Source organism: Rhincodon typus, chromosome 4 (assembly GCF_021869965.1).
Source record: "Rhincodon typus isolate 14 chromosome 4, sRhiTyp1.1, whole genome shotgun sequence".
Classification (NCBI taxonomy): Eukaryota; Metazoa; Chordata; class Chondrichthyes; order Orectolobiformes; family Rhincodontidae; genus Rhincodon; species Rhincodon typus.
Genome location: NC_063335.1, coordinates 34,263,454 through 34,283,102, shown reverse-complemented (window position 1 = coordinate 34,283,102; position 19,649 = coordinate 34,263,454). Strand labels below are relative to the sequence as shown.

Here is a 19,649-nt window from a genome sequence, read left to right as displayed (position 1 = left end):
CCCTTCTTCGACCCGAAACATCAGCTTTCCTGCTCCTCTGATGCTGCCTGGCCTGCTGTGTTCCTCCAGCTGCACACTGTGTTATCTCTCCACCACTTTTCATACTCCTTTTTTATTATAGGGCGACATGCTACTGTTTGGGTGTTTTGGTTTTAGTTCTCAGAAAGGTGTGAATCTCCGCTTTATAACACCTTTTAAATCTTTCCCCCCTTACCTTAAACCTATGTCCTCTAGTTTTGGACTCCCCTACCTTGGGAATAAGAACTTGCCTACTCACCCTATCCATGTCCCTCATGATTTTATAAACTTCTATAAGGTCACTCTGGCAGCATCCTTGTAAATATTTTCTGAATCCTTTCAAGTTCCACAACATCCTCTCTATAGGAGGGAGACCAGAACTGCATACAGTATTCCAAAATTGGCCTAACCGATGTCCTGTATAGCCACAACTTGGCCTCCTAACTGCGATACTCAGTACACTGACTAATAAAGACAAGTATACAGAACACTGCCTTCACCACCCTGTCTTCCTGCGATCCCAATTTCAAGGAGCTATGTAATCACGATGCAAGAGGAAGTAGACAAGAAAAATGTCCAAAGACCAGAATTGAAGGTGACAGTCATTTCAAAAAACTGTAGCAGTCGAAGAGATAGTAGAGACCATGATGGAGTCATTTGGAAATGAGGAGCATTTTAAAATTGAGTAGCTAGACTTAGGAGCCAGTTGGTGCTTTGTTAATAGTTAATTTTCAATCTGGAATCGATAGATTTTGGCTATTGCTAATGGATATGGAGCAAATCTGAATATTTGGAGTTAGATAGTGATCTCATGGAGTGACAAAACATTAGTCAGTACAAATAGTTTAGTTTGGGAAATTTGGCTGGCCTGGACAAGTTGAACTGAAACGTCTTGTTTCCGTGCTGTGTGATTCCATGCTTATGACTCTATGGCAAGTAGAATTTGAACATGGAACTTTAAATTCAGAGGTAGGGATAGTAGCGCTATATTACAGATGGGTCCTATTTCATTGAATGATTTTGTTAGTCAGCTTTAGGTCCTCTATGCTTCTAGGTCATTGCGGGGGGCAAAAAGCTTGAATGTATTGCTTTTGCTTGCAGAGAATGGGTTCCTGCATATGAATGCATGTTCTCCCTGCTATCCTGACCAAAATGTATACCTTCACATGTATTTTAGCGATACTCACTATCTGGCCATTGTTTTCATTGCAGCTTGAGGGACTTGTATCCAGGATAGCTGCCACATTTCTTCACACAATGACTAGAATTCAACATATGCCGTTGTTGATAGAGGGTTTAAGAATGTTCTGATGATATGAAAGATGCTCTGTAAATACAAGTGGTTTATATTTCCTGTCAGGAGAAGTTACTGTTCGTCTGACGCAATAAAATTAGTTATGATTCCCTCTCCTGATTCCTGTACGAAGAGCCTTGCTGGAAAACGAATATTCATGATCAGGCTTGATCTAACCCATACTTAGCAATTAGAACCAGGTGGACCTTGTTGACTGAGATCCTTGACTGGAGTTGTTAACTTGGGCCAATCAGGAAACCCTGGCTGACCAATATAAACAGGGGATTTAGAATCTCAGTTCAAGGGACTGACTCTGAACTAAATGAAGGGTGACTTGGTGATGGGATACTGGCATCTGTGCAGTTATTTCACCATGATACTCTCTTGTCGAAGGACTTTCCAACACTTATGTCAAGGCATAGACGTGAAGCACTGGCAACTTGAGTAATATATCAGATATCGACCGTTGTGTGTGTGTGTGGAACTAAACATAAATTGCAGCCATCGGAAGCAGAGGGAATTGAATTGGGAACATGCCTTTCAGAAACAGAACTAGCCTTGTTTCAATCCAAGTTGGTATACAATGACGCAAATGCTTCATTCAAAGTGAAAATCATGCAACTATTTATTTTGGGGGGCGGGGGAAACAAAAGGTTAGTCTCTGCGCAACAAAAACAAAAAACCATGCAAGCTGAATTTCCTCATGGTGATTCTGGTCTGACAGATATGGTCATAAACAAAAGTAGGTTTATTAAATTGGAAAGTAGTGTAGCAGTGAGCATCACAGCCACAATGTATGTAAGACTGTATGTATTGCTGTATTCCATGGGTGTGTCAGGTAACTATTTAAATGAGTTTCATCATACCATTACAAATGTGGGATTAGACTTGGTGCAATTCACAGATCAGACCAGTTGAGTTACTTGTTTGTGAGCTTTTTGATTAAAAGATAGTATCTTTCAAAATTCATTTTAGCTGTGAGTAGTACAGTGCTGAAATATTAATTAATGCAAGAATGGCAAAAACACTCCGTTCGTTTTTGTCATCTTTGGTTCCTTGATCTTGAATTAGCAAGATTTCCTTGTAAAAGTAAAATCAGTGAAGTAAAAAGTACAATTGGTATAGACTATCTAGGCGGTATCGGACCCTTTAATTTCCCCCAGTACTTTTGTTCTCTTCTAATTGATACAGCCTTCTGAATACTAATACTGAGTATGATTCCATAAACAATAATACTTCATCCAAGCAGCCATTCTTTGCACTGCAGCCTAGACTGTGTGTAAGGACGTTCCAACATATGTATCATTAAGATTCAAATAGCAACTGCAATTTTAAAAACACTCAAAAGAAAGTGTTTTGTTTGCAACTAGTTACCTTAATCCAGATTTAGCCAGGAGCCTTTAGCCTGTTCACATTGAGAGTGGAAAATTGCATCTATCCTATGCAAATAGAAAATATAATTTAATGCAACTGCTGAAATGAACTGCCTGCCATTTTAAAATGGAAACCGCCTGATGTTCAGGCTCCAGCACCTGAAAATCAGGCTGTTGGATGAAATTTCCTTCCTATTTTAAGTTATCTACCCCTGATAAACAGAAGGTAGAAAATTGGGTTGAAAAGCTTCTGAAGGGACATTACAGGCAAACATACGTTTGTCTTCATGTGTCTTCCACACCTGGATCTTCTAAACACAGTAATAGCTGAAGTATTGTCTAAAATTACTAAGCCTTTCCCCTAATGCTTGTGCCTTGTCCTTAGGACAAAAAGACAGGTACCATAAGGAGACAACTTACTGTGAACTGAAACCTGTTCCCTCTAAGGCTATCACAAGATTAAAAATGATCCACCAACCATAGCATCAACCTTTTTGAAATTATGTTGAATGCTTACATCTCTCCTGTCCTGAAGGTAGGAAATGCCACTGCATCAAACCATTGGATCGAATTCTAGCAAAGAAAATCTTGGAAGATGCTCAAATGACCAATTTGACTGCACAAAGGTAAAAATGAAAATTTGCCCTAACAAAATGGACTCCTGGGGTTTTAAGTACTCTTTAATAAGGATACACTGTGTGATAATAAATCAAACTTGGGTGTGAAGTTACCTTTCTTAGGCTTCATATTTTAATGTTGTTGCTGATGATAAAAATTTCCAATCTGCCCTATAAAATTCAGATCCTGCAGGCAGAACACAAGTTTTTGGGAGCTTTTCCCATATTTACCAAATGAAGTGAGAAATGTTAAGCACTGGGTAATGATGACATATTGTAATGGATAGAAACATAAGTCCATTTGACCTTTCTTATCAATGTTGCCTACACTGACCTGTAGTTTCTTCCTGTACTCTTTTACATATGTTTTCAAGTAATTATCCAGTGCCATTTTAAAAGTTGAAATCAATTTAACATTGATCACTATTAGTGGCACAACATTTCATATTCCAGTATCCCTTTCGATAAAGAAGTATCTGAATCTTTCTCTGTGACGATCTTCAGTTTCTCTTGATTATGGTTTCTTGTCTTTGCTTTACATTCTATGGAATTGGTGTATGTATACTTTTTCTGTCTTTTCCTTTTATCATTTCAAACAGTATCAGATCACCCCTCAGTGTTTGCTGTTATAAATTAGTCCCGTACTTAGTACATATGCTTCCTATAGTATGACACAGCTGTCAAGTGTGAATTAATTGTTGTAAATTTGGATTACATTTTCTTCAGGGATATAACATCACTTCTGTAGTGAAGAATACATGCTGCACCTAAGTGTTCCACATCCTGTTTTTTAAAACTAAGGTAATCCTGTTGTCCAAATATTTGCCAATTCTTTGACAATATTCTGGTCTCCCTGCTGTAGGAAGGATATTGTCAATTCTTGAAAGGGTTCAGAAAGGATTTACAAGGATATTGCCAGGGTTGAAGGGTTTGAGCTATAGGGAGGGGCTGAATAGGCTGGGGCTGAGGGGTGACTTCATAAAAGTTTTTAAAATCATGAGGGGCATGGATAGGGTAATTAGCCAAGGTCTTTTCCCTGGTAGGGAAATCCAAAACTAGAGGGCATAAGTTTAAGATAAGAATGGAAAGATATAAAGGGGCAACTTTTTTTCACACCGAGGGTGGGGTGTGTATGGATTAAGCTACCAGAGGAAGTGATGGAGGCTGGTACAATTACAACATTTAAAAGGAATCTGGATGGGTATATGAATAGGAAGTGATTAGAGGGATATGGGCCAAATGCTGGGAAATCAGAATAGATTAATTTAGGATATCTGGTCGGAATGGATAAGTTGGACTGAAGGTTCTGTTTCTGTGTTGTACAGCTCTTTGACTCTATGACATAGTGAAATTAACGTCCGGAACCATGCATCCTCAGTGAATACGAAAAGAGACATCAACTTTTAATTTAACTCATTTTAGAAATGCATGAGATAAATTACAATGAAATCCCTTTAGTCGGGGTGTGTAAAGTAATCGATGGTAAAGATTATGTGCACTTGAAATATTCTTTAATAAGTCAGGCTAGTGGAACATACATTCAAATAAGTGAGAAATAAATTTATAAAACGTTACTGCTTAAAGCACATGAATGTTTTAAGTCACTCGGAGACAGCAAGAACTGCAGAAGCTGGAGTCAGAGTCAATACAGCATGGAGCTGGAGGAACACGGCAGGTCAGGCAGCATCAGAGGAGCAGGAGAGTCGACGTTTTGGGCCTAGGCCCTTCTTCAGGCCTGGTGAAGGGTCTCGGCCTGAAACGTCGACTCTCTTGCTCCTCTGATGCTGCATGACCTGCTGTGTTCCTCCAGCTTCACACTGTATTGACAAAAATGTTTTACTTTGTTCGTAATTGGGATTTGGGCACTTGGAGTCAATCTTTATTTGTCCAGAGGGCAATTAAAAGTCAACTATTTTGCCATAGGTCTGGTGTCAGATGTAGGCCAGACAAGATAAGAATGGCAGATTTCCTACCCTAAAGGACACCAGTAGACCAGATGGGTTTTTAGTTACATAGTTACCATTAACTCAGCTCTTTAATTCCTGTTTTTTTTTAATTGAATTCACACATCATCTGTCATGGTGGGATTCAAACCCATAACCTCAGAACTGGGATTCTGGATTAATAGTCCAGTGATATCACTACCACCTACCATCTTCCCTGAAATGCTCAACAATACCAGAGTAATGTAACAGAAACCAAAACACTGAATCCAACTGATTGCTAAAATGCGTCAGGGTGAACAGAATCACTTTTTCCTGCATTTCATTTTGTAAGTCATTCAGTGAACACGTAGAATTTGTAAATCCTGTTTCAGTGTGGTTCAGGAGTGTCATTCCTTTTGTAATTGGACATTAAATTGGTTAACCTGGTTGTATCTTGAAGCTCAGTTTTGATTTTCTATTCATATTGTCAATTGTGAGGAGCATTTGAAGGAATGTTCTAATTGACTGTTAGATGGCACACTGGGTAGCATTCAATTGGAAATGCTGAAACCAGAAAGGAATTAGGAAGCCATTTATATTCCACAATATTGACAGTAATATCTAGTGGCCCTAGCACACGTTGACTGTTACCTAAGTGGATAGTGAAAATGTAACATCAGTGGGAACCTAATGTCTGTGATGCGGTATGAGAAATAACTTCAGAATTTGGTGTGGGGTGAGATTATTTCTGCAAACATTTTCTCAACGTTTAATTTAAATTGTCAGATTCTGACGTAACCACCAGCATTAAGTTTTAAGGAGCCCTTTTAACTGAAACTGCCTGGCAGCGGCAGTTGTCTGCCAATAACTGAAAGTGAATGAGTGTTAATTATTTGAGTGGAAAGCTGACTTAGCGTTTGAAACTTGGGTGCTCTGTAGAAACACCGACAGGCTTTACTATCGCGTAAAGTGACAAGGATGGAATATGACTATGTACAAATGGACTCAGAATTTTGCAGAGCTAGGAAGAGGTGTGTGTGCTGCTTTGTAAAATGAATTTTCAGATTCCAGAAACAGTTGGGTGTTCATAGCATTAAGAGGTAAACAGGTAGGTGTATTAACATTTCCACATTTTTAGATGTGGACAGTACCTTAAACTACTATTGGCTGCGTAGGCATTGCATTACGTTTATAGTTTAACCATTTAAACTACTTGGCTTAACTACAGAGAAGAGGTGAGGGATGTTTTTATACTTGAAATCTAATTATCTAAATAAAAGTGACATTTGTCAGTGTCCACCATGCTGTTAGTATCGCTCTGTATCATAAACCAGCCATCCAACCAACTAAGCTATCCGACTCCCACTTAATGCAGTTAATACAGAGTTAGATTTTTGATCTAGGAGAGAATCAATGGCTATGAGGGCAGGCAGGAAAATGGAAGTTAAGGTCTTAATCAGATCAGCCATGATCTTATCCAATGGTAAAATAGGCTCAAGGGGCTGAACAGCCTATACTGTCTGAGATAATTTAGTTTGAGTGACTGTGGTGATGGAGTTGGAATTTTTAGTAATGGAAATGTTTTCCAAAGCTGGGTTTGTTTATAGTGCAGCTTTATAATACATTCATTCTTGTAATATTCTTCCATAGAGGTAACTACAATTAAACAAAACCTAAAGAAGTGCAGATGCTGTAACTGAGAAAAAAAAACAAATTGCTGGAAAAATTCAGCAACTCTGGCAGCATTTGTGAAGAAACATTGGAGTTAACGTTTCAGATCCAGTGACCTCAGTGAGTTCTGAGGAAGGGTCAGTGGACCCAAAACGTTAACTCCTATTTCTCTCCACAGATGCTGCCAGACCTGCTGAGCTTTTCCGACAATTTCTGTTTTTGTAACTGTAATTAATACTAGGAAGATACATTTAGTTTTAGATTTTCAGATTTAATCTTGATTCATCTCTGCTATTTGAATATGATTGGATTCACTGAATTAGATACTAAATAGAACTATTTAACTCAAATTTAAAGCAAGAGTACATTTCCTGAAAGTTGTTTTTTTGTAATGCTTCTGTTGCACCAAGTTTGATGCTTCAAGGCAAAGTAACTTAAAGCAATACTGGATTGCTTTCCCAGCCTTCACTGCCGAAATGTCTCCATTTCGCATCCTCATTCCCCTCAAAGTTTACAGAAGTGAAGCCTGTTTTATAGCCTAATATATACATACTTTCTTCACACTTCTGCTACAGACAAAATCTGTTCTGAGTTAAAGTTTTTTTTTCCTTATGAAGAGTATTTGTAAATATCATGGACTGGACAAACTGGAGGGTCTGAACAGTGATTCAACAGTCATGTCGAGGCTTACAAAGGAACACTAATTAGCCGGGTAACTTATTGAAAGACAAGTGCTTCTGTGAAATTCTATCCCAGTCTGAATTTGACCTCAGAAAGGATGAGAATTGGAAAAATCAAAATAAAGAAAAAAATCAATTTACAAAGGGGAAAAAGAAATTCGAGCTTTTCTTCAGGGGGGGAAAAAAAAACATTTTTTCCAGTATCTCCTGTCCTGGTTAGAGGAGTTTTGATGGGGAGCTGTACCATTCTGCAGACAGCAAGATCTGACATCTGGGTTGAGTTAAATTATTTTGACTTCATTATTTTCAGGCCCTGATCTCAATGTCATTCCCTCGCTCTGTGCTCCAACCTCATCTCTGGTAACACAGCCCCGATTGCAGAATTGATATTATGCTTGATCTTGGGACGACCTCAAATTTGTACCATCCTTTGCGTCTGCTTCTTCCCTCCTCCCTGACATCACTTGGCTTAGCCCCTGGCTCAGCTTATCAGCTACTGAAGCCCTCATTCGTGCCTTTGTTACTTCTAGATTCAACTATTCCAACATACTCCTAGCTGGTCTCCCACGTTCTACCCTCAAACTGGAAGTCACCAGAGCTCTGACCCTGTTCTAACCATTCCACAAAAAAAACTCTTGGATCACTGACCTGCACTGGCTCCTAGTCAAACAACATCTTGACTCTAAAACTCTGATTCTTGTTTGCAAATCCTTTCATAGCCTGGTCTCTCCTCTCTCGGTAATTTCCTTTTCATAACAGTTGTACTTTGCCTAATTGCAATAGTAAGAGATCAGCCAAGGAATTAGTTTTAGATGAAACTGTTGGGGCCCAGTAAAAAAATCATACATTGAATCCAAGTTTATACATAGAACGATACTGAAAAATTGGAGCACCAATTTGTGTTAGCATTTTAAAAAATTTCGAACAGGAGCGATAATTTTGATTCTTCAGTAAATGCAAAACTCCACAAAAGTCTTAGCTTTGACATCTGAAGGTGAGAATTTAAGAATGATTTGCTGAACTGTACAGCAAATAAATACTAAAAAACAAAAAAGAATTTGGAAAAGTTCCATTTAATGATTGGAGTTTTGTAATAATGGAAATTTGAATTCTGTTGTAGAGCACGTATCAAGAAACAGAATTCGCCTGCAGCACAGCTGAATTTTGTGGGGAGCCATGACCGAAATGTTGAGGTCAGAGCTGACCCACTCTCCTGGTGATTGGTCCCTGGGAGCAGTGTTTCTCACTTCAATGACGAGACTTGTGACCCTTTCTTGGAAGAACATTCCACCCAAGAGAGCTGCCAGTCAATCCAATTGCTTGTAGCTTTGTAGTTCCAGTGGCATTAGATGGGTGTTATACCTGCTTCTGGGAGTACAGACAGGTGACTGTGGGACTCTGTTTAAGAAGTAAAGGGAGAGGGTTAAACAGGATTGGGGCCACCCCACTGTGCCTCTGAAGGCTCTAGTTTCCTCCATTGCCTGACAGTAGCTGATGCTTGCTGCATATTTTGCATGACATGGACCGTTCTGTCACAGGTACAATACTGGTGGCAGGAAAAGACTCTTACATGGTTATCAATTGAAATCGTAAGTGACTCAATGGGCCTTAACTCCCTTGTAAAACTTCAGATGGGACAGCAGGCAGACTCTTCCCCAAATCCAAGCCCGAGCCCTGAAATTCATGGCAGGGGAGAGTGAAATCCAGCTCATAAAATCAACTAATGATTTCATGCATGTTGATTTTGTTACATTATTGGGCTGAGATTGCATTGTGTGTGTAAAATCAATTGGCTTTAAATTGACTGTTCTCCCCTAATACAGGCAGCTTGTTCTGGTTTAGCTTCTGAATGTTACAGCCTTTCCCCACACCCTTTCCAGACTAACAGGAAACCAACAATTCATGGGCATTTAAACTGGCTGGAAACAAGCCATTTAACATGTCAGCCTAAAAATAAGCAGTTTATGGAGCAAACAGTGAAATGGAATAGTTGGCACTAATTGAGTGAATAGTTGAAAGTATGTCCACTTGTAATAGCAGTGTATCAGCCATTCAAATACCATGGCTTACAACAATCTCCAAAGATTGCTAGCCCTCCCAATTTAGGAAAACATCAGGCTCTGAACATTGAACGGCCACTGTCCTGTTCCTACTCTCTCAGACTGCACACACTGCAGAGAAGCCTCTGGCTCCATGACATCATCCCTTGCTGCTGCAGGCCACTGTTTCGGGGTGCCAGGAAACAGAACTAGCAGAGTGCTGATAAACTTCATGGAAAGGAATTGGCAGTAATCAGAGATGGAACAGGGAGAGGATTGGTTATTAGAATACCTAGGAGCAGGAAGGGACAAAAGTATCGTTAGAATGAAGTTTGTGGAATTGAAGACAAGTTGGAAAGTGACTGGGACTGAGGACAGTGGGGAGGGAGCAAACTGGGGATTTGGAGTTTAGAGAGGGATTTGGGGTTGAGCAGAGGTGGAAAGGAGGTACAGGGTGAGGTTGACAACTAGTGATTGCTGGAGCACTAGCAACAACAGCAGACTAATAGACATAACAGCACATGGAGGAGACCATTCAGCCCATTTTGGAGCCTGTTCTCTCTAGGCTAACCCAGTTGGTTCTATTCTCTCACTCTATCCATGTAACCCTGCAAGTTTATTTCTTTCAAATTACTTGCACTTTCTGTCATGAAGAACAGTATAAAATACCCCGTTTGATTCATCTGCCATCTTTTTTTTATTATTTCCAGTTTCACTTTCTGTAGGACCAACATTCACTTCAATGATTTTTGTTCTGAAAGTATTTGCAGAAACTCTTCCCTGCTTTTATATTTCTGGCTAGCTTTCTATTGTACTCTTTTTTTTTCTTTTTGTTTTCTACTCCTTCTTAATTTCTTAGTCAGCCTTTGGTGTTTTTGTCTTCTTTCCAATTTTCTGCTTTGCCATCTGCCTTTGCACTGCAATATGATTTTTCTTGAAACTATTTCTAACGTTTCTAGTTAACTATGGATGTTTTTTTTAAACTCACAAATATTTCTTTCTTGAATTCTGAAATATCCCCTTAAATTTTTGCCAATGCATCTTGGTTAACCTAGCCTTTGAACTAAATATACCATTTCACTTTAGCCAGCTCTGATTTCCTGCCGTCATAATTGTCCTTGTATAAGTTTTTTTTAAAAAATGAAATGTAGAGGACTTGCCTCTCCTGAAACGGAATGTAAAATTCAATAATATTATGGCCCCTCCTCTCTAGGGGCATCTACACTAAGATTGTTAGTTAACTCTACCTTATACAATACGAGGTCTAATACAGCCTGCTGTCTGGTCAACATCAGCATGTGCTGTTCTGAGAAACAATCTCAAATATTCTGTATGAACTCCTCATCTAGGATACCCTTTCTCTTCAGATTTTTGTAGGCTATGTGTGGATTGAAATCTTGCATAATGATGATTATGCCTTTCTGACAAACTCCCATTATTTCTTCTTTCTTCCACTGTTACATATGGTAACTGTTAGGGGCCTGTACACTACTCATACAACTGACTTCATGCCTTTATCATTTCTCATCTGTTCCCATTTCCACATCCTGGTTTCCTGAATTCGTGTCAACACTCCCAATGGTGCCAATTATATCATGAGCTAACAGATCCATCTCACCACCTTTCCCTAGCTTCCCATCCTTCCTAAATTAAATTTATACAAAACTCTTTAGACTACAGCATTCTATTGATGATATTGGCCTGTGCTTGCTAGTATGTGAAACAAAAAATATAGGTTTACTCAAAAGAGAGCTTCCCAGTGGAGAATTGTCATTTTCACACACCATCTGAATCCGTGCTATGCTATCAGCTGATAATACTACTGCATAAGGCAGATCATGTGTTACTATTTATTTTAGTTAACATGATGGTCATCCTTTCAAACATAAGCACATGGGGCTGTAGGTTTTCTTTAACCACACAACAGGTGTTTATTACACAAAAAACAAAAACAAATCTAACCATGTATATGCAAACTCTGTTAGAAGTATTTTAAAACAACAAACAAAATGAAGTTTTAACCTATTTTCCAACACCGTCGCATCACAGCATTTCAAATCTGGGGAAATGACACCTCTATATCGAATATTTAGTCAGAAGCCACACGATACCAGATTATAGACCAACAGGTTTATTTGAAATCACAAGCTTTCGGAGCGTGGCCCCTTTGTGAGGGAGAAGCACGCAGACACAGAATTTATGGGCAGAGAAATCAAGGGCAGAGAGATCAAAAGATCACACAAATACTGTAAGTGGAGTGTTGGATAATAAGTCCCAGCAGGTGATCCGAAGTGTTAGACAGTGAGAGTAGTGTGTGACCAGCTGAATAATGAGCAAAAGGATGAGCTATAAAACAATTAAATGAGGCAAAGCAATAATTACAAAAAAGTAAAAATAAGGTGGAGCTGGAGACAACCAAATCCCTGGAATAACATGATAAGCATAAGGGTCGCATGCCGAGGGTTTGACCAAAGTCATACCAATCCAAAACTGTACACACTAATTAAGATAGAGAGATCATGACAATTTATCAAGACGATGGTATCAAAACAGGACAATAAGGAAGATTTTACAGATAAAGAACAGTATGGTGGGGTTACATGTAGCGCCGGATGAACCCAAGATCATGGTTGAGGCTTTCTGCATGGCACAAAACTGGGCTATCAGTTTCTGCACAGCGATTCTGCATTGTGTATCTTGACATCCTCCTTGGATGGCGTTTACCTGAAGATCTGAGGCCGAATATTCTTGACCGCTGAAGTGTTCCCCTGCTGGGAGGGAACATTCCTGTCTGGCAATTGTTGCATGCTGTCCATTCATCCGTTGTCGTAGCATCTGCATGGTTTCACCAATGTACCATGCCTTGGGGCATCCTTGCCTGCAGCGAATGAGATAAACATTGGCCGAGTCACATGTGTATCTGCCGTGCACATGTGGGTGGTGTTCCAACATGTGATGGTAGTGTCCATGTTGAAGATCTGCCATGTCTTGCAGAAGTTGCCATGACAGGGTTGTACGGCGTTGTGGTCGATGTTGTCCTGAAGGCCGGGTAGTTTGCTGTGAACAATGATTTGTTTTAACATTTGGCGGTTGTTTGAAGGCAAGAAATAGGGGTGTAGGGATGAAGTTGGCGAGATGCTCCTTGTCATTGATGACATGTCGAAGGCTGCGAAGAGCATAGCATAGTTTCCCTGCTCCGGGGAAGTACTGGACGACGAAGGGCACCCTATCTGTTTTCTAAGGAGGTCATTGTGGTTTTTCGCTGTGGCACGTTGAAACTGGTGATCAATGAGTTGAGCATCATATTCCATTCTTAAGAGGGCGTCCTTCAAACTCTTTAGGCATCCGTTGCGTTCCTCCTCATCTGACCAGATTCAGTGTATGCACAGGGCTTGTCTGTGGGGGATGGTTTTTTTTAATATGTTTAGGGTGGAAGCTAGAGAAGTGCAGCATCATGAGGTTATCCATGGGCTTGTGATAGAGTGAGGTAGTGAGGTGTCCGTCCTTGATGGAGATGCGTGTGGCCAAGAATGAGGCTGATTCTGAAGACTCCATGGTCGGTTTGATGTTGGGATGAAACTTGTTGATTTTGCTACATAGTTGTTTCAGTGATTCCTCACCATGAGTGCAAAGGAAGAAAATGTTGTCAACATATTCGGTGTATAGCATTGGTCGGAGGTCCTGTGCAGCAAAGAAGTCTTATTTGAACTTGTGCATGAAAATATTAGCATATTGGGAAGCAAATTGTTGTCTTTGTATATCTTCAGATGGCAGTAGAAGCCTCTTACATGAGAAGTACATAGGATGAGAGTGCAGAGGAAACTGTGAAGAACTGGATCCAAGGTCTTGATCAGTCTGTTGAGTTCATGGGTGTTCTCTTTGGTCGGATTGGCAGGAAGTTGTCCGTAGTGCTCCTGGTTGTTTAGTTGTCGGGATACTTCCTTGCTGTAGTCCGTTCTATTCTGTATGACGATGGCTCCTACTTTATGTGCTGGCTTAATGACAATGTTGTGATTGGTCTTGAGAGCACGGATGGTGTGTTGTGGTTGGGTGACATTCTGTGTTACCTTGTCAGCGCAGCTGATGAATCTGGCATTAAATGCATCTCCTGACGGCTTGAGCTTGACAGCAAGACAAATCACAACATTGTCATCAAACCAGACAAAGGAGGAGCCATCATCATACAGAATAGAACGGACTACTGCAAGGAAGTATACCGACAACTGAACAACCAGGAGCCCCACAGACTACTTTCTGCCAATCCGACCAAAGGGAACACCCATGAACTCAACAGACTGATCCCAAGACTTTTGATCCAGTTCTTGAACTTCCTCTGCACTCTCGTCCTATGTACTTCTCACGTAAGAGACTTCTGTTCCCTTCCAAAGATACATAAAGATAGCAAATTTGCTTCCCAATATGCTAATATTTTCATGCACAAGTTCAAACAAGACTTCTTTGCTGCACAGGACCTCTGACCAACACTATACACCAGATATACCAATGACATTTTCTTCCTTTGCACTCACGGCAAGGAATCACTGAAACAACTACATAAAGATATCAACAAGTTTCATCCCACCATCAGACTTGCATCTCCATCAAGGATGGACAGCTCAATACCTCACTCTACCACAAGCCTACAGATATCCTCATGATGCTGCACTTCTCTAGCTTCCATCCTAAACATGTTTAAAGAAGCCATCCCCGATGGACAAGCCTCATGTGTACACAGGATCTGTTCAGATGAAGAGGAATGTGACGGATACCTAAGTGATTAGTAAGTTTGCAGATGACACTAAAGTAGACAGCATCGTAGACAGTGAGGAGGCATCAGACATTCACATTGCTGGCTGAAGGTGCAGTGAGGTGAGAAATAAATCAAGTTATATATTATTAGGTTTATCCTAAAGGCATTATCACTGTAAAGTGCAAGTTGATGTTTTTGAGTATTGTTCAAATTGTGCTATCATGTTCACTGGGACAAGGTCACCCCAGCAGTGGCGACTTCAATACAAACCTTTGTAAGGAATTTATCTTTTGTTGGCATGAATATGTTCTGTTTCAATCAGCAGTCCTCTTTATTTAACATCCAAGAATGCTGTTTCATTTTATTGCAGTCATATTCCATTGTCTTTGACGCCATAAAGGTAAATACAATAAATACAAGAACACAATGGGTGGAACCTGTATTTCAACAAGGTCACTGTCAATTCTAAGTTAACATTTGCTTAATGCTTATTTCTGTGCGCATCGTTTTCCTTAGTTTATGGAAAATAATCTGTTTAAAGCTTTAAAAAAATATATAGAGAGACGATTCCTGTCAAAGTGTCCTGCTAACATTGGCAAGGACTTGCAACATTGTTGAATTTGCTGTAGTGGCTGACTCAGTTTTGCACATAGGAATGTGACTACAAAACAAAATTACACATTTCCAAGATATGTTTCTTGGGAGACTAGAGTTTGGCAGCGTTGGTTCTGTCAAACTGATGCATTATTTCCACTCCTTTTAATTAAGATCCAAAGCCCGAAATATTTGCAGCTGCTCCTTTCCTGATGAAACCAACTTTTATTTTACTTTTCTAATACCCCTCGATTCGCGTAAATTGTTTTTCACATTTTCCAGATAAATTCATTTCAGCAAATTAGAATATAGAAAAAGCACAGCACAGGAACAGGTCCTTCAATCCACTGTGTCTCTACCAACCATGATGCCATTCTAAACTAATCCTATCTGCCCGCTCGTGGTCCGTGCCCCCTATTCCCTGTCTGTTCATGTGTCTGCATAAATGTTGCTATTGTATCTGCTTCCACCACCTGTCCGGCAGTGTGTTCTGTTCCGAGAAAAAGCTGTTCGTGAATCTGTTGGTACGTGTTTAAGCTTTTGTATCTTCTGCCCGACAGAATAGGTTGGAAAAAGATTATAATTGGGGTGGGAGAGATCTTTGATGTTGGCTGCCTTTCCACGGCAACAAGAAGTACAGATGGAGTCCATGGATGGGTGGTCGGCTTACGTGATTGTCTGGGCTGTGTTCACAACTCTCTGCAGTTCCTTACTGCCCTGGGCAGAACAGTTGCCATACCAAGCCGTGATGAATCCAGACAGAATGCTTTCTATGGTGCAGTTATAAAAGTTGGTCAGGGTCCTTATGGACATGCTGAATATCCTTAGCCTCCTGAGGAAGAAGAGTCATTGGGCATTGTTGTGCCTTCTTGGCTGTTGCATCAACATGGCTGGTCCAGGACAGATTGTTGGTGATCATCACTCCTAGGAACTTGACACACTCGACCATCTCCACCTCAGCACATTGGGGGATGTGTGTGTGTGCGCGCGCGCTCGCGCGGGGCGGGGCGGGGGGGGAGGGGAGCGGTGGGGGAAGGCGGTGGCGGCATGTCTCCTCCTTGCCTCCTGAAGTCAATGATCAGTTCTTTAGTTTTGCTGACATTGGGTGAGAAATTGTTATCTTTGCTTCACGTCACTAAGTGCTCTATCTCCTTCCTGTACTCTGTCTCGTCATTGTTTGATATTTGGCCTACAACGGTGGTGTCATCAGCGAACATGTAGATGGAGTTTGGACAAAATTTGGCCGCACAGTCAAAGTGTAAAGGGAGTACAGTAGGGGCCTAAGAATGCATCCTTGCAAGGCACTGGTGTTGAGGATTATCATGGAGGAGGTGCTGTTGTCTATTTTCACTGATTACACTCTTTGGGTCAGGAGGTTGAAGATACAGTTGTGGAGCAGAGACCTAGGTCTCAGAGTTCGGAGATTAGTTTGTTTGGGATTATAGGCGGATTGAAGGCGGATAAGTAGTTAATAAGTAGAAGTCTGATATAGATATTGTTACTATCCAGATGTTTCAGGGATGAGTCTAGGTCTAGGGAAATGGCGTCTGCCACAGACCTGTGCCAGTAGGCAGGCTGGGAGACTAGAGTTGATGTGAGCCATGACTAACCTCTCGGAGCACTTCATAATTTTGGAGGTCAGCGCCACCAGGCAGTAGTTATTGAGGCACATTGCATGTGTTTTCTTTGGTACCGGGATGATGGTGGTCTTCTTGAACCAGGTGGGGACTTATCTTTAAACTTGTCTTGTTGCAATTCTATCAGCAAATACTCCCGCCAGCTGGTCCGCACAGCCATGGATTAAACTAAAATCTGCAACATGAATTGCCAACTTCTTTACTCGATGATCCATCTGATGAACGCAAGAATGCTATATGCCTTCTTTATCATCTTATCCGCCTGTGTTGCCACTTTCAGAGAGCAATGGACTTGCACCTCTAGACCTCTCTGTATGGCAATGTTACTAAGGGTCCTCCCATTTACTGTATACTTTCCTATTGCATTAGATCTCCAGAAATGCAGCATCTCACACTTGTTCAGATTAAACTCCGTTCCATTTCTCTGTCCTATTTTCCAACCGAACTATATCTTGCTATTTCCTTTGATAACCTTCCTCACTATCCACTACTCCACCAACTTTTGTGTTGTCTGCAAACATACTAATCAGACCACCAACATTTCAACCTAACCAGTGCTCAACACTGCTGCCTCACAGCACCAGGGACCTGGGTTCGATTCCAGTCTCGGACGACTGTGTTTGTGGAGTTTGCAAGTTCCCCCTGTATCTGCGTGGGTTTCCTCCAGGTGCTCCGGTTTCCTCCCACAGTCCAAAGATGTGCAAGTTGGGTGGATTGGGCATGCTAAATTGCCCATAGTGTCTAGGGATGTGCAGGTTAGGTGGATCAGCCATGGGAAATGTGAGGTTACAGGGATTGGTTGGAGATTTGGGTCTGGGTGGGATGCTCTTCAAAGGATCAATGCGGACTCAATGCCTCAAATGGCCTGTATCTGTACTGTACAGATTCTATGATTTCCTGGGTCTCTGGATTAACAGTCCAGCAACAATATCACTAGACTGTCATCTCCTCACATTAACTTTTAACTAATTTAACTAATATTTGACTATGTTAGCCGTTTGGCGACCAACTAATGTAGTTGTCAGATTTGGTAAAATGAATATTTTTGCAAAAATGGAAACAACCTCCTTATGAAACAACCTCCTTATATCTATATCCGTGCCACTGGCGTATTACTTCCACAGGTTACTTCGCTATACTTGCACAATGCATTCTAAGTTATCTAATTGTTATCCACCTTTCTCAAGCAGGAACATCCAGATGTCAAGAGTTTAAATTAGATGCTCCATTGGGCATCCCTTCACACATTCATGAAAATACACTTAATATGGACAGTTTGCAAATATGAGCTATGACTCTGACAAACAGCCCCAGGTAACAGATGTATGATTTGCTTCTGCTTGTACCATAGCCGAGATTGCACTAATCACTAGCTTAAAAGAGTTGTGTTCTTCATTTAAATCAAATTTGTGATAGAAGGCTATCAGCATTCATGCAGCAGTCTATGAATCAGATGTAGTTCTATTCTTCAACTTAACACACTTCATGCCAGTAAGATATTTTAATGTGGGAGCAGCAATGCGAGATAAAGGTTGTGTTTGTTTTCATTTTGAAGCCTGTCCAGATTAGTTTTTCCACGACACGTGATCGGAGTATTCTGATTTGACCCCAGGGAGACACTGTTTCACTTGTGCATGTCTTTCAGAAGGCATCTTCATCTTAATGTCCGATCTACAGGGACACTGCCTGCTCAATACATCTGCACAAAACAAATTTTCTGAATGTTAACTGCTTATTATTTTTAACAGTTTTCCATAATGTATACGTACACGACATAAGCAAAGTTTTAAAACCGGGTAGTACTGATATTAATTATTCATTATAGCTGAAATTTGATAACCTCTGCTCCCCTGCTTAGTAGGTTGTGATCTGTTATTCAAATACTTTTTAAGATCAGTTCCAATGCATTCCTTCCTAAAATTTGTCCTGTTTGTGTATAATGGGGAACGAAACAAGTACACGTGCACGGCATTAGCTCCGATATCATGCATTTAGTTTATGGGTTTGTTTGGATTTTGTGTATGCGTTTCCTGCTCAAATTGATAAAACCACAAATATTTATTCTGTGTGATTCTTCCCTTAATTTATTGTACAGCCTGAAGAATTTGCACAACAGCTTACACACAGCGTTTTAAATAATGATGTGTTTTACTATTGGGGAAATAAACACTTTGCATTTAATACAACACCTTACATGTCCTCAAAGTGTACCAGAGCAATTTTAGCTAATTACATAATTTAGAAGTGTCATCATGTTGTATTCTAGGGCAACACAGCAACAAATCTGTATGCAGCATGTGAGAAATGATGGGGGTCCAGCCTCTCAGTCTTCCTGAGGTCAGATGAAATCACTTGCTACATTTTTTTAAACTGGTTGAACAAGTTGATTCTGGAAAGGCAAAGTGTGCCACAGATGCCTGTAAGGCCAGTGGTGCAGAGTGATTGCAGCAAATGCCTTGTTTGCAGGGCTGGCATTAGCTTTGAAGCTTCTGAACCACATGTCATGGCTGTGGCAGACTCCTGACCACAGCTGATGGCACTGTTTGTATCAATTGTCAGCCTGCATTTCCCACTGAGCATGATGTTGGGACTCTCCAGTTGTATCTTGACAATATCCTTGTATCAGAGTGTTAGGTGCCTTGCTAGTCCCTTGGCCTGGACCACCTCCCATGAACGAGATCACAAGGAAATCAGACAGGAGTAGGAATAGACACCATTCATCAAGTTTGTTCCATTCAATGTGATCATGATTAAATTTGACCTTCAATTTGATTTTTCTACCTGCTCCCACAAACCTAAAAGACCAAAAATCTCTATAATCCCAGTCTTGACCAATGCAGTAACTGCAACCCTCTAGTAAATTCCAAAAATCCACAAAACTAAGTGAAGAAATTTATCTTTATCTTAGCCCTAAATGATTGGCTGGTTACCTGAAACAGTGCCTCCATGTTTTGTAGATTTCAATAAGATCACCTCTGATTCTACTTGACTTCAGGGCGGATAGTTAAGTCAAGTCAAACCTTCATCATAAGTCAACCTTGTTATTTTGTT

General features: G+C 40.5%; 1 protein-coding gene across 2 annotated transcripts in view; it reads left to right on the top strand.

The window, feature by feature from the left end:
* Positions 1 to 965: 965 nt before the first annotated feature.
* LOC109938341 (protein FAM110B-like) overlaps positions 966 to 19,649 on the top strand; it is a 52,278-nt gene continuing 33,594 nt past the window's right edge. Inside the window, exon 1 of one of the 2 annotated variants that reach the window (XM_048595864.1) lies at positions 966 to 987. The gene's annotated coding sequence lies outside the window, so the exon portion shown is untranslated. Of the gene's footprint in view, positions 988 to 18,895; positions 18,936 to 19,649 lie in introns of those variants that run through there. The other variant, XM_048595865.1, reaches the window with a different exon arrangement.